Here is a 14,994-nt window from a genome sequence, read left to right as displayed (position 1 = left end):
ACTCGTTGCAGGATGCGGAGTACAGCTCATTGTCATTGTTCTCACTGGAAGTGTTTCCTCGCTTCCTAGAGGTAGTGGCCGCGGTTGAACTGCAGTCGGACGTCACTTCATGAGGTTGTACATCCATTACCGCAACGTACGGGGCAATACACCCCACAACTGCAGCGAAACGTCCAGAAAAGCACTGAGACGAGCGAGATGTGTTCTACAAAGAATCACTTCGTGTTCCTTTCCCTGTTGCATCCGGAAATGAACAAGAAGCTCGAGCAGCTCACTTTCCATGTTGAAAAGCTTGTTGTCTGGGCCTCTGCTGGTCGATTCAAAGCCAAAAGAGTGCTTCGGTTTCTGTTTCTTCTACCTCATGCGCTTGGGAAAAATACCGGTTGAAACGACCTGGATGTTATCGGGTTCCGACGACCTAGGTGAACTTCCTGGAGCACTGGTTCTAGCAGCTGGCTTCCAATCGTAGAGGAAGCGAAGAAACCGTGAGTGTCGCGAGCAGTTCGAGAACAGATTTCATTCCTTTAAAAAATGGTTCATACCCACTGTGGTGTATTTGCCAAGAAAGCGTAGCATATATTTTATTTCTATGAGAACTACAACATTGGTAATGAATAAGCTAAGAAACAAATAATGTAAAAAAATAGAGAGGCAGATAAAAGGAGAAGAAGAAAGAAAGTGAAAGTCTGGGATTTTGAGATGAACAGAGAGCGGCATTTTTTTCACCCAACCATTCAGATTCTATCGTATAAAACACGTATGAATGTTCAACAACAGTATTTACTAGAGCAGAGCTTTACAGTGGGGTACGTTTGGGGGCCTGAAAAAAATCGATAACTGAATCGACTACGTCCTTGAACCAATTTACCAAAACAGAGGCACCAAAGCTTAGCACAGTTTCTACCGTCAGCCTAATACCTATCTCCGAAAAAAAATAAAAGGATATTTTTTTAATTGAAGAGTATCGGTGACGTGATCAAAACTAATGTTCAGTGATTTCTATTCCTTCGCGGAATGTGCAGAAGGATGATAAACCTAATCAACTCTGTGTATATATAAATTCAGCGGAGGGACATGGCATCAAAATCTAGTAATTAAAGCTTCGAGTTTTCTGGACTGTCTCCACTGAGGTGACCGCGTAGACTTGAGGTGGTTACCTTGTTACGAGAAAGAGACCGACTCTGAAGAAGAGACGCAGACACCACTGGCACGTAGTATTGTTATGTCCAATTAGTTGTACTTTCTGCCATATCTGTGCGAATTGCTGATTTTTTATATCTAATTTCAGTTATCTATTCTACTTCTGGAAGTATGGATATTATTGAGCTATCAAGCGTTGGTTATGCTATAGAATCTGTCAGCCTATTCAATCGTCATTCGCAGTGACCTGGGCCCCACAGTAACTTTAAGTGTTTCAGCTGGGGCTAACTAATGCTAGCAATGGCCCTAGAGTTTGAGAGTTGTCAGAAGCTGTAAGAGCTGCGCACACTGAAAGGGATCTTTCATTATGGTACACCCTTATAAATTGACGAAAGTTTCGATGTGCCAATATAACCACCGCGAGCGCAGTTTCAAAATCTGCAGAAAAATTGTGGGCCCCTAGCTTCGTCTTTAAGAGTTAACACGATAGCGAAATGCGGCCTCTTGTGCGCCCTTCAACGGCTAATTGCATACTTAATAGTATGTTTTGTTACACACACACGCACACATTATATTCTACCAGCGCACTCTCGCGAATGGCACATGGAGGTTTTTATACTGAAGCAAGAGTCGCATGGCCTCTGAAATGCACGCCACGCGCTTGCCAATTTGAAGGTCATAAAGTGTCTGACAATGCTTCACAGATGGCAGCACATTATCTAGCGTTTGCTGTTTGCTTAATCAACGCCTCTAGAAAGGCATGATACGTTTGCCGCTAGATGTACATAGTTGTCCATATTTAGAGTTGTTTGAAGGTTCCTGTGTCTTTTTAGCGGCGGTGGCTGCACTATCTCGGCCTTTTCCGACGTAGCTTATGGCCTCGCGAATGCGCCTACGAATCGCGGAATGGGCTTGTTTTCGTCTAGACACCTGTCGAACAAAACGCGTTAAAAGAGCCCTAAAACACTCTTTCAAGTAACCGCGGAAAAAATTCACTAGAAGAGCTTATTGACTCACGAAATCCACACCGCCAAAAATTTAAGAATTCATCCAGTGCGAGTGGAGTTACAGAGTGTCGCATGCTGCAATTGCATTCTCTCCACTCTCGTCCCGACGAAAACGCTGGAAGCTAAGCAGCTAGGGGTGGCAGGGGCAAAGAAACTACATCACCCGCGCCTCGTGACTATGAGCGCTTTTTAAAGACGATTGTCTTTCTTGGGACCTTCGACGAGAAAACTTTAGTCTGTCTGTCTGCACATTTGTCTGTTTGTCCACTACTACTGCGAACCGGGTAATCTAAGCAGCACCAGCCGATTTACCCAGACGGCTGACCCCATCCGCAGCACCTACCAATGTTGATCAAGAATTAGCGTTCATACGTGTGCGATTGTCAATTAAAAAGCAGTTATAGCGCATATCATAGGCACCTTAACAACACGCATATAGTCTGCATGTTCTTCTTTTACTAGAAAAGACATACATAAGTAATTCTAAGGACCGTAACGCTTATCACACTGCGCTGCCCATGCAACGCTTGCACGAAGAAGCAAGTGTTTCCAACGCTTTGATAAGATGCCACGGTGGTGGCACCTATCCGTCGCCTTGCGTTCTGATCTTTATCACCTCTGAGACGGGTGCGCACACCCGCCTCAGGGCCAAGATGGTGCTCATGTCACCAAAAACTACAAGATGGTGCTCATGTCTCCCGTGTGACGTGACTTGATGCGCTCGTTCACCTCCGCTGCACGCTCGAGGCACTCTAACGCAGCGCCTCCAGAATATTATGCACCGATGTGCTTGCGCAGAACACGAAACAAATGTTTTGTTCACTCTCCCCACACGCAAGACTATCATCTTTCGACCACATTTGCAAATTACATGCAGATACGGGGCCAATTTTTTCATAATTTTTCTTCGAATGCGCGGCTTTGTCAGTGGGATCGCGCGCGCACGCGTGGACTAGTAGTGGCGTCCCACGGATATCTCTGTAAAGAGTTTTCTGGTTCACCGACGATTTTTCGCTCACAGCCGACGGGGCCGACGGTAACGGCGGAATTTCTGCGAAACGAGCTTTTAAACGCTATCGCATTACAATCAGGCAGCCCCTTTGAGAAGGACCAGTCAAGCAAATCAGATACAATTGCCATGCCTGCCTTTTCGTTGCTCAGAGGAGCATCTGTGGCTATTATATTATTTGTTTCTGCATGTACCAAATAATCCGCTAATCTGTTTTTAAATATCTGATATACTAGAACTTAGCTTTTGGGAGGGAAATTTCATCGTACTTTATTTTATTACTACCATTCAAGCCATTAGCTTCAATGCACTTCTTAAGTTTACATTTATTTTTTCTAGCTTCTTTAAAAAACCTTATCTGCGGTGTATGAAACCGTGGCCAATAGACAAAAAATAAAGCCTCCGGGTCAGAGATAGAGGCATATTGAGGTCTTCTTGGTGGTAAGCCGTTAAATTTCAAAGTGCTTTTACTGTTAATATGCGGAATAGACAAAGGAGTGTAGGAAAGCATGCTCTCTGATACTGTACTACCAGCAGCAATAATTTTCGGGATGTGAAATATGCGGCTGACGGTGCAACGGTAAAGGCAGTAAAACATCAACAAAGTCTTTCCACAATTCTTTACGTGATACTTCAGCAAGGAGTCCTAATGAAGATCTCACTGATAAAAAGTTGAAAGATGAAACAACGTCCTTTAAATACCCTTGTAATGGTCCTTGCACATTTGATGACGATACGAGAAATCCCAGCATCACTCTAGATAACCTTAGTTGTATAACAGTTCTCAAAAAAGGGTCATCTACATCACGCAGAAAAGAAAGCGATTGATATGTTGTCTTATGTATAAATGAACAAATCCGAGCACGCCATCTCGAACTTTTCTGAAGAGGTTTGTGAGGCTTGATCTTTCGCAGACAGAGCTGTAAATGAAAGCTGCAAATACTCTGTGTATTTTCTGAACACTTATTCTACTGCTGTGCAAAACCTGCATTACGTACCACGGCTTCCTCACTAGAAACAAGTTGCACGTAGTGGCCCGTGCGAATATCGAAATCTCCCAACCTTCCCCCTTTTCTACATCATTGCGCAATGTCTGTGTTCATTTTTTCCAAAATGGTTCACTGTCGTGAAAGAACTCTAGCGGTACTCCTAAATACTTCACTGGTGTTTCCTGCTATTTAATGTTTAGAAATATTCTTGGCGTGACGTCCCATTCCCCATGCAAGATGCCAAAGCACTTATTCCAGTTCACTCCACTACCACTCGCCTGGCAAAAAGTTTTCCCGGCATTTACAGCATCAATTATACTCTCATAATTTGTAGAGAAAACTGCAATGTCGCCTGCGTATGCAAGGATGCAAATCTCAGCTTCATACAATTTAAAGCCGCTTATCGCAGTGTTAATAACTACACTAAAACAGAAAGGTTCAATAAAGATAGCAAAAAGCAGGGCGATAGCAGGCATGCCCCTGTCTCACTGACCGCAGCACAGGTATACGCTCACCCGCGGTTTTATTTATAACCAATCTCGTCGTGCATCCTGTGTAAGCCATTCGCAATCGGTCACTAATCATATTCCCCTCGTTTATGTCCCAATCCTCTTGTCCCTACACATACCAACCTCAGCACGTTCTCAATACAGCACTTCAGGACATTTTCATTATCTTTACGGAACAACTATCCCGTGACCGGTTTGGTACTGTAGGTTGTGATACTACAACGGACGTTTTTCTACTGATTTATATACATCAAAGTAAAAACACCTGGCAGGGCTGGTGAATGTATACTGTATCAAGAAACAGAGAGGTGACAGTGCTGAATTAATACAGTAAATCAAGCAAAGCTTGTTAACTGAAATTTATTCAATAGTAATGAGTCACAACTGAAAGCTTTGTCAGGCATTTGAGTCCGCGTATATACTAAAAAAGCAAAATCAAGGCAGTCAACACAGCTCAATCAATCATGATCGTAATGTTCCTGTAAAGTTTGACACCTTGTCCTCATCACCACGTGTACCGTGCCCAATGCACTCGCAAGTGTCCTTACAGCCTAGCGGTACACTCGACACGGGCCTTGAGTTAACTTGCCTGAGGTCGGGCAATGTGTCAGGTGCAGAAGGCGATCTCTTCACGTTGGGACCAGACTGCTTCGAACCACATTTAATCGCGATTGACTGGTGTTGCAAGCTGCTTCGAAGTACAACTCTCTGCAGTCGGTTAATGACAATACGTTCATGACCAGTCTTAACGTTGAGCAATATGCTGCACCCAACAACAAAGAAATCAACGTCCCGTCATTGATACGATACTCACTTTCACACATATCTCACTTTTCACCATGCACACAAACATCAAGGGACACGAACCTTCACTAGTACACTGCACCTACTCCAGGAGATCTGATCTTGACAGTCAGTTGGCTTGGAATTGCTTGACTAATTGATTATACCGAACAGCGCCACACGGTCAATGGTTGGCCGCTGCAAGTTTCTTATTGCGCACTTCAGTGGCAAATAAAGGCTAATTTACGGCTGTGAACGCACAATTTCAACTGAAGTTTTCGCAATGCCAGGTACGATACACAAGCTAAATAATACACAAACTGCACCCGTGTTTCCTTAGGCGAAACGCGTAATTTGAGTTTTCTGCCAAAATAGAGTTCAAGTTTGAGTTTTCTGCCACGCTGAGTTTTCTGTAAAAAAGTATTTACTATTTTTATGACTGTATGTAAACATTGCATGAAGAAAATTTCGACATATGATATGCATCTTCTTGGTGCACAAAGGTCTTGACGAATTATATCTAAGCACTCAGTGCAATGGTTTTGTCATCCCAAAAAGGTTTTTGGCAGGACCTTTTCTAGACAAATTGTTGTATTTAGAAAGCACTCGAAAGGACGTTTCCGAGACCAACTAGCTCGTGTCGTCCTGAATAAGTACAAAGGTCATTGCGAACTGTGCGAGCATTATTGCACCATTTCAGAACGAGCTCAGGATATCGATTGCTGTCTGGATACCATACCAGTGACGCCTACGGTTTCGGGAGCCCTTTCAACGGTACATCTAGAACACGCGTATTGCAACAACGGGAAGAGAGAGCTCAAAAATAAGATGATGCGTCGTGTCGTGTCTGCATTTGACTGACCTACGCTGAATCGAGGAGCTTCGACCTTTCCCACCTTGCCTTTCAGAGGTCACTGGTGAGGAAAAACCTCCCCTGATCAAATTGCGTTAATTGATGTTTAAAAATATTTAATTGATGTTTAAAAACAGTTCTTACTCACTGAAGGCAACGAACAAGTTACATAAGCAAATGTTTATGTAGCATAGTAACCAATGTTCAATAAAAGCGTTCTTCATTGGGCACTCAGCCTGTGAAGAATCTCGAACGCACTTTCATAAATAATTCCCATTAGTAAACTGAAGCGAACATTTTTTGCTGAGTTTAGGTGAGAGAGCTCAAAAGAAACTAGTGGAAGCTTTAATGAAAAAACGTGGAATGGTGTCGAAGCGCTAAATAGTGTGTCCGCACAATTCGTTTAGCACAACGTTTTAAAAGCGAAACACCTGAATGTCACACAATGCCCGGTCGTTGTCGTTGTGAATGGCATTGCCATTCACCCTAGTCGAAGTGCAGGTACAAAAGATCTGTACAAAATGCCGTCTGCAGCACATATGTAGCGTGCATATGGTTAAAGAAAAGAAGACCTAGGCATCGTAAAAACACCGACATTAAACCTCCCATAGGTCAAACCAAACGACCGAGCAAAAGGTTAACAAGAACAAAACAAAAGGCTCTTAACTTTAACAAAACACAGGGCGGCAACATCGTAAAAGTGATAAAGCAGCAACGCAAACGACATGTGAAAAAACCAAAATATTTATAAACAACAAAAAGTTATATACATAAAGGTCATTTTTCTGCAAGGCTGTGAGACCCAAGGGACGGCTTTCAGTGCTCTCCTAGTTGAGTACAGATAGCTCTAAATTTTTAACCACTTATTCTAAACAAACCAGAACAAATAAAAGGCCACAACACTGTAGGAGCAGTGACATGTAACCAATTACCTATCTATCACAGTACATGACAGAACAAATGGTTAGGAAGCACTAACTGTAAGGCTGTTTACTGAAACAAAATAAACAAAACACGACTCATGATTGGATGCGCACTGCTTTGCCCCACCATCGACGTTCTCTTTGTGGGTCTGAAAAAACACTGATCACCCCGCGTTGAAAGCTGATTTTATCTTTTCCTTCATACACACGATGCATTTTCTTCGTCCCTTAGCTCTTGAATGCACGTAAAAAATGCCAACACTAAGCGCTAAAACCGGCCCCGCCACGGTGGTCTAGTGACTAAGGTACTCGGGTGCTGACCCGCTGGTCGCAGGTTCGCCTCTCGGCTTTGGCGACTGAATTTCCGATGGAGGCGGAAATGTTGTAGGCCCATGTGCTCAATTTGGGTGCACGTTAAAAAACCCCAGGCGGTCGAAATTTCCGGAGCCCTCCACTATGGCGTCTCTCATAATGATATGGTGGTTTTGGGTCATTAAACCCCACACATTAATCGCTAAAACCTATAAGGATGTCGCGCTTCTCGGCTTCACGCTGTTATCGCCGCTTGTGCAGTTGTAAACGCACGAAATTGTGTTTGGGGTGCTATGCAGGATGACCCAAACTCTTCGGGCAGACGAGCTTGCTCCAAGCTCAGTCTTCGGCCTCAATGGTATGAAGACAGTGCGGAGTGCGTGTAGCAGCGTTGACAAAATTGGCTACAAGAAAACTCATATGGGTCATTTGCGGCGGTTATGAAAGAAACACCGCGTGCGAACTTGTCAGTGTCACCACTCAATCAACATTTCAACGGTGCAGTGACGCCAGCGTCATTGCCACGCTATCTTTTCGCCATCTCAACACGCCCCTCCCACAGGCGTGTTTTTCCTCTTTCGGACAGGTTGTTTCATTCCACCGACAGCATGGAAATTTTCACTCTCGGAAGCAGCAGGGGTGCATACGCAGCACTCTTGTGCTGCTCACTTGGCTCTATCATATATTACAGATAATATTGCATGAGAGGTGGTCACCAAGGCCGCTCGCATCTTGGCGGCAACGCGGCTGTGATTGACAACGTGGTGAGCGCGGCGAAGTTGAATTCAAAACAATGTCACCGCTTGGTGATATCCTTTTTACTTTTACTTCTATTACTTTTACTTCTTTTTTTCTTTATGTGCGTGTGTGCATAGTCTGCACAATGAAACTGATAGATAAATCGTTCCGCTCGACGTGAGCACTACTCGGCAAGAGCAAACCTGGTGGGTGTACCCTATCTTTGCCGCGGGCGTCTGTCAATCAAACTGATTGACGCGTGAACTTAATGTCCACGACAACTGGGCAACAGTCTTGCTTATTCAAAGCGTCGTACGTCAGGAGTTTCCTAGCCTGGGCGTCCAGGTTCCCCAGCACGCGGAGCACATGCCGCCGCCCATGAGCACTTCCGTCCTCAACGCTGACCAGCACTCTGCTCCACGTGTCACTGCGGCAGCTTCGACTCCTTGGTTTCCACCACGCTACCAGAATCCATCTGAGTGGCGCACGCACGATGATCGACCCATCTGCTTTTCTTGCTCTCGAGTTGGGCACAACTCCCGCCAGTGCTGCAACAGGTGGTATTTCCGGCTAAGCTTTCCTAATGTCAACCACCGTCAGGACCGTGGACACTATTCGCAACACGCAACCCACTCTTCCGGGTGACCATTTTCAGGACCCTTCACCTCGCCGTTCATCTCCACGCTTCGAACCATCCTACGCTGACGTCGTCACCCAAAGAAACTGGTCTCGCCGCTCGTCATCACATCAGCGTCGGCCATCACGCTCCCCTCAACGCCACCGCGCTCCGTCACCGGCTTATTCTGGTCATCCCCCAGGAAACTGACGAGAGCCGCTCCTGGAGGTGACGCAGCGTGGACGACTCGGAACGAAAATGCTCAAGCGGCTACAATTTCAAGACGCAATTTACTTTGAGTGTTTCTTGATGGCCTCGCCGTTACGGCACTAATTGACACTGGTGCCCAAGTATCTGTTTTGAGTTCCACGCTTCAATCTCGCCTGAAAAAAGTTCTCACACCTGCTATGTTCTCTACTGCTGAAGTGGCCAATGGAAGGCGAACATCGGTGCTTGGCATGTGCACTGCCCGCGTTACTGTTGCAGGCCACCACACTTCCGTTCTCTTCGCAGTCCTCGATGCTTGCCCCGACGACGTCATCCTTGGAATTGATTTCTTAACCACCCACTCCGCCCTCATTGATTATTATACCGGTATATTACGGCTCAAATTGCCTTTGTGCACTGATTTCACTCCGCCAAGTCGCACTCGGCTACGATCCGTGGAGTCTCTACGGCTACCGCCCCAGGCTGCTATGTACATTCCTGTGTCGCCCTTTCCACCCGTTCCTGATGGACACTATCTGGTGGCTCACCTCGTTGATTTGACCCTTACGTACCACATCGCACTACCACATACTATAATGGTTGTTGCTAACAACACGGCGCTACTTCCTGTGCTGAGCTTCTCTACGTCGACCCAAGTTCTTCCCGAAGACATCAATTTAGCCGATCTTTCCACCCTGGATGAATGTTCGATTTGTTTTTTCTCCCCTGACACTAAGACCGTGGCGAAACCTGTCATCGCTCCTCAAAATAAGGCGTTCCTCGACAAAATGATATCCGGCGACCTCTTACCTTCCCAAGTTGCAGCACTCCGGGGTGTTCTATTTTCTTACCTGGATATATTTGACGTCGACAACCGTCCCCTGGGCTGCACAACGTAGCCCACCGCATCGACACCGGCGACGCCAGTCCACTCCACAAACGCCCTTACCACGAGTTACATGCTGAGCGCCAAGTTATACAGACAGCGGTCGAAAAAATGCTATGCAAAGACGTCGTTGAGCCTTGAGCGAGTCCTTGGACATCCCCTGTGGTCTTAGTTAAAAAGAAGGACAACACGTGGTGCTTTCGCGTCGACTATCGCCAATTGAATCGTATCACCAAGAAGCACCTTTATCATCTACCCCGAATCTATGATGCGCTCGACTGCCCCCACGGCGCCAACTATTTCTCGTCCCTTGACCTTCGATCCGGATACTGGCAAATTTCGGTCTCCGACCGCAACCGCGAGAGGACAGCATTCATCACATCCGACGGCCTTTACCAATTCAAGGTGATGTCTTTTCGGTTGTGCAATGCCCCGGCTACTTTTAAACGTATGATCGACTGCTCTTTTCCGCGGTTTAAATGGTCGACCTGCCTTTGCTATCTGGACGATGTAATCGGTTTCTCGCCCTCCTTCGAAAGCCACCTGTCTCGTCTTTTGGCAATTTTCGACGTTTTTTGTTGCTGTGGTCTTCAACTGAATTAGTCGAAACGCACAATTGGACACCGGCAGATTAAACTACTTGGCCACCTTGTTGACGCCACATGGTGTTTAACGTGACCCTAGAAAAGTCTGAGCAGTCCGAGAACTCCCGATTCCGCGTTCCACACAAGAAGTTCGCAGTTTTATTTGGCTCGGCTTATACTTCCATCGCTTTGTCTTTAACTTCGCGGATATTGCTAGGCCTCTCAAGGATCTCCTCAAAAAGAATGTGCCCTTTTCTTGGGGAAAAGACCAAGAACATTCCTTCGCGGCGCTGATTACCGCCCTCACAGCACCACCTGTGTTGGCTCGTTTTGATCCAGCCGCTCGAACAGAGCTTCGCACCGATGCAAGTGGTCATGGCATTTGTGCTTTACTCGCTTAGATAAAGAATGGCACCAACCTTGTGATAGCCTACGCTAGTCGTCTTCTGTCACAAGCGAAAAAAATTACTCCACTGAGCGGGAATGCTTATCCCTCGTTTGGGCCATTGCGAAATTCCGTTCGTACGTATACGGACGTCCGTTCGCAGTCATCATGGACCATCATGCTTTGTCGGCTGTCGACGCTTAAGGACCCTACAGGAACACTCGGTCCATGGAAACTTCGACTACACGAGTACACGTTCTCGGTTGTGTACAAATCTGGAAAGCTGCACAGCGATGCTGACTGCTTATCCGGCACCCCATTGATCCACCTAGCTCCACCGATTTGTATTTTAATACCTGCGTTTTAGCCATTAATGACTTTCTGAACTTGGCCGACGAACAGCGCCGAGATCCATCGCTGCTCACTCTCATTGACCGCCTTCAATCGCGTCATACTGACACCTTTTTTAGCAGATTTCTGCTTGAGGACAACGTTTCGTACCGCCACAATTTACACCCCAACGGCGCGGAACTTCTACTCGTCGTACCACATCACCTGCGAAAAGATGTTTTGCGACAATTTCACGGTGCTCCAATTGCTGGACATCTAGGCGTCGCCAGAACTTATGACTGCCTTCGACGACCAGTAATCTGGAGTGGTCTTTACCGCTCCGTTCACCGTTACGTCGCATTTTTCGACCTCTGTCAACGCCGAAAGAAGCCTACGACCCTGCCGGTCTTCTTCAGCCTATTGAAGTTCCAGCCGAGCCGTTTTATCGAGTGGGGTTGGGCTTGCTAGGTCCCTTTTTTACTTCCACAACTGGAAATAGATGAATCTAAGTGGCCACAGAATATGCCACTCGGTATAGAACCACTCGAGCGCAACTGACGTTGCCGACTTCCTGCTATACATTATTCTCCAGCATGGCGCTCCGTCTCATCTGCTCACAGACCACGGTCGCTATTTTCTATCTCGTGTGGTTGACAATCTACTTCAATCTTGTGCTACCCGTCACAACTTCACCACATCTTATCAAAGTCAGACTACTGTCCTTACAGAGTGCCTAAACCGCACATTGACAAATATGCTTTCTATGTACGTATCTACCGACCACACTGATAAGGACATAGCTCTGCCATTCGTCAACTTCGCCTGTAACTCGTCGCATCTAGAAACAGTGAGCTACTCCCCATTTTATCTACTCTTCGGACGTCATCTGTTACTGCCCTTCGACACACTGGTTTCATCAGACCACCCATCCTCCACTTCGTGCGCTCAGGATGCCAACACCCGTTCCCTCACGGCACGCGCGGTAGCCCGCGCTCGGTTATTGTCGTCGCAAACAGCACAAAAGTCTTTACGAGCGTCGACATAGCGATGCCATTTTTTCTGCGCAATCTCTTGTTCTTCTGTGGCTTCCATCTCGATGTGTTGGCCTCTGCGAGCAACTACAATGGCAATACGCTGAGCCCTACCGAGTTTTTGGTCGGGTAACACCTATGACCCACAAGATTTCCACGACCACACACTCGTCGGCTGCTGCACCCAGAACGGAAATAGTTCACGCTTTTCGTCTCAAGCCCTACAACGCTGACTCGCTGATTTAACAGGCACCGAAACGTTGCCTTACAGGCCGGGTTGATGATACGTGTATGGAACTGTCGCTACGGCACAGCTGAAATGGCACCCAAAAGGAGAAAGACGACAACGTGGTTGTTGTGGGTTTCTCTATCGAGTGTCCCCCGTTGGCCTGCATGACTGTGCGCTCTTTGGCTTTAAAAAGACCCGCTGTCGGGTGAATAAATCTTACCCTTATCAATACTTTGAAGCTGACTGAGCATTCTATATTTTATTGCATACCATCCAGTAGCGTGAAAAGACGCATAGTATTTTGATCAACTGCACTGTTTAGGAAGATAAAATATTGAAGTTAATTCGTTTTGAGCTAGGAATTTACTGCATTTTTGTTCGTGATCAACTTTTAACGTTATATAAAAACACAAATGCTAATGTTACACAGAGAAAAATTATATAAAATACATGCGTAACGTAGAGTGAAGCATGAAGCTGTTTGATGCATGTGGAAAAAAGGAAAGTATCTTTTAAATTATGTCTGTACAGGCGATATTTTGGAAAGTGTCTATATTTGAGAATTTTTCTCCTCCCAAGTCAAGATCACTAGTGTTTATTAACGTGGTGAGTGATTACAACATACCGCGATCGATATTCAATCCAAATATTGTTGCTGTAATCCCAATACATATTTTTATAAGAAGCCTTTTGCAGACATTTTGCTTATTAGAAATTCAATATAAAAAACGCTATGCTCATTTTTTTCTCAAAATCTCGCAGAGACCGTCACAGTTGATAGAAGAAGGATTTAACTAAACATGTTGCAAAAGTTTATTTATTTAAATATTTATTTGTTCATTGCACCCTCAAGGCCTGAGGACATTACACGGAGAAGTAAAGAACAGGATATATACAAAATTTATTTGTAAATAACACAAAAAGAACATAATACAGAAGTGAACTAAAACAATACACTAGAAATAGCAGTACATACAATGTAGGTAGGAAATGCTTTGCAATAAACTTATGAACAAACAAGGTAACTTGACAATAATTCCTGTTAACGCATCTTTACGACAATAAATAATAAGACGTCGTAAACTCTAAGTTTAACAATGTAATCAACAGCCTTGCGAAAAACTTTGTTATCAATGATGGCGACTATGCCTTTGGGAAGGTCATTGTATTGACGAGATGTTCAAGGGAAAGAGGAATGACTGAAGGTATTGGTATTTCCTGCCTAAATTCCCACTTTGAAGTGATGGTCTACACCGTGCGATAAGTAACGTGGCTGTGAAATGAATTCGTTTTGAAGAAATGGATGATGGCATATCTTATGAAACAAAGTTAAACGATATATTTTTCTCCGTGATGATAGTGATTGAAGACATAGCTTAGCTTTTATAGAAGATATGCTGGAAGTGCGGTTATAGTTGGAATAAATAAAATGAACACAATTGTTTTGAACGAGCTGCTGCAGCGTACTCTAGTTTTGAACGCTATAATGACTAATAAAGTAATCATTTCAAGGATGATAGGGCGTAAGAAAATATTTGACATAAGTAGCCAAACGCGCTGTTGGCTCTTTTAACTATGTATTCATCATGAAGAGGCCAGGAGGCCAGGTAAGGTTTGAAGTTATATGAACGCTTAGGTAATTATATCAATTCGCAGAATCTAAGGAGACGTTATTCGTGCGGTAGAATGGAAGGGTGGTAGTCGCAGTCACGGACTCTTTTGGGAAGCGCTTGTTGTCCACTCTTCACGTAACTTGTGTCATTTGCTGGGTACTCAATACGCTATAAATATTCGTATCTTTTGCGTATTAGGCCAGCATTCACTATGCATAGTATTCTTCTTCATTCTTCGAAGCAGCGGATACCGGAGGAGCGTGATATTCGCTGCACACATGCTAGGAATATTGTGCAATTTTTTAATTGAGTGACTGACCAAGATGAAAGATATGCCTTAAGAGGTAATGCACCACAGTAATAGGGAACCAAGAACAAGTTTTCTATTGGTTTGGAGCATCGGACGACCCACTCGTTGCGCAATTCGCGTTATGTGGCGCCCAGTTGTTGTTTTGATGTTCTAAAACGCTTTATTACTCATAAAAACACGATTCCATTCCCGACATCAAGTCTGCCTAAGGCTAGTTTAGAAACGAGTTCCAAGCGCTGGCGTGCCTCAGAGGCGTAGTAGTGGAATGTTGCGCAGCGGAACCGGTTCGAATTCCATTTTGCTCTTGGGGTTTTTAAATTACTGAGTCTTTTTTTTCTAATTCCTTGCGACACTTGTTAGAAACACCGATGGCGGTGGTGGTGGATGACTAAGGAGCCGCACACAACCCGTGTTCTCACAACAGCTTTCACTGTAAAACTGCGTATCAGTTCTCACATTTCGAGTCGTGCATAAATGGTATGATGATTGCTGGGGTTTTGTGGCGTAAGGGCCATTAACATGTCCTTTATGTGGTGCTAG

This window comes from Rhipicephalus microplus, chromosome 8, assembly GCF_043290135.1.
Source record: "Rhipicephalus microplus isolate Deutch F79 chromosome 8, USDA_Rmic, whole genome shotgun sequence".
NCBI classification, from domain to species: Eukaryota; Metazoa; Arthropoda; class Arachnida; order Ixodida; family Ixodidae; genus Rhipicephalus; species Rhipicephalus microplus.
The sequence above is the reverse complement of the archived record's forward strand: the minus strand, read 5'-3'. Positions refer to the sequence as shown.